Here is a 1,439-nt window from a genome sequence, read left to right on the forward strand (position 1 = left end):
CTTCACATTATCTTACATCACTTCACATTATCTTACATCACTTCATATTATCTTATTCAGTTTCACATTATCTCATATCGCTGCAGTTTATCTCACGTTCTTTCACATTATCTCACGTCGCTTTACATTATCTCGTTCCACTTGGTCACTTTTGTCACTTGTTGTCACCTCAGATCACAAAACGTTGTCACAAGTTAGTTTTAGTTGCCTCCCATCAGCTCCTGTCACTTTACATCAGATCGCCTCACATCACTGTAGCGGCGTGAGGCAGCGACTCGATGTTGCCTCACTCTGCTTCACGTTGTCATTCCTTGTTGTGTCACCTCATCTTGTCTCATCACCTCAATGTCTCAAACACAAACTCACCTAAAGGCTAAATCAGGTCACTGATGGAGCCACAACGACAGCTGAGGTTGACAGCCAACTTGGTGTGTCGGGTCCAAGCTCTGATTCACTGTATCGTCTGCTTTAGGCTGAACTATCGGTCAGAGCGTCTGACTATCTGTTGTTGCAGGAGGACGACACTGGTTCATCCCTGTTCTCATTATTTAAACTGTCACACAGCAGAAGCCTAATGGAGGCTCAGTGAGTCTCAGTGATTTAAGTCAGGATCCTCTGATGTAGCTGATAAAAGCGGTAGAATCTGTCAGAGATTCTTTATGTTATCCATAAAGATTTTATGAAGCTGTTTTTATCTAGTTGCATGTCATTTGACAAATATCAAAGCCAGAACCAATTCCCTCCAACTTACATCATTTCCCACAAAGCTTTAAAAGCTGGCTTTCATGAATTCACTAAAGGGTTTTAGCTAATAATGTTTTTGCTGTGAACTTTCTTATTTTATTTTAAAAATTAGTTTTGGGGATTTGTTCTTGTTTTAACTCATTCATATCATTATTTAATCAGTCCCTCCAGGATTTAGCAGGTTTTTGGTGGATTGTTGCAGCTCAAGATTTTACAGCATGTCGCAATGTTTTTAGACATTTTTTGCAATGAACTCGGAGGACAAAGTGAAACTTGTAAAAAATAGTTGATGATTTTCTTTGTATATTAAAATTCGAAGGAAACTTGGTCAGTGAGAATAAAATCACAGTTTGTAAATGTTCACAACTACAACAGAAAAACTTCCTGGAGGGACGGATTAATTCAGGTCAGTTCAGATGATCATCTTTAAGGCTTTTGCAGTTTATACAGAACCATAATTGACCTTTCCTAAGCTCCGCCCCTTTTTGCTCTGTGCTCCAACTACAGTTGAGCACTTAGATGCTATGCTATATGCTAGGCTAATGTATATTGAAAAGACAACCACATTTTGAAAATAGTTATATATTCACAGAAGTTAGCTATATCTGATAGCTAACGTTAGGAAATACTAGATAACTAGATAGTTAATTAACCGTTAGATAGCTAGAATTTGAAGTACAGGAAAGGAGGAAGTT

The 1,439-nt window shown here is 38.2% G+C and overlaps 1 protein-coding gene across 1 annotated transcript in view; it reads left to right on the top strand.

Annotated features, from left to right (window-relative positions):
• The window catches only part of LOC118323683 (caskin-2-like), a gene marked incomplete at its 5' end in the record, with an annotated part of 14,663 nt that overhangs the window by 5,515 nt on the left and 7,709 nt on the right, over positions 1-1,439 (top strand).

The sequence above is a fragment of the Morone saxatilis genome, unplaced genomic scaffold, assembly GCF_004916995.1.
Source record: "Morone saxatilis isolate NCDOM2014 unplaced genomic scaffold, NCSU_SB_2.0 Contig14, whole genome shotgun sequence".
Lineage (NCBI taxonomy): Eukaryota > Metazoa > Chordata > Actinopteri > Moronidae > Morone > Morone saxatilis.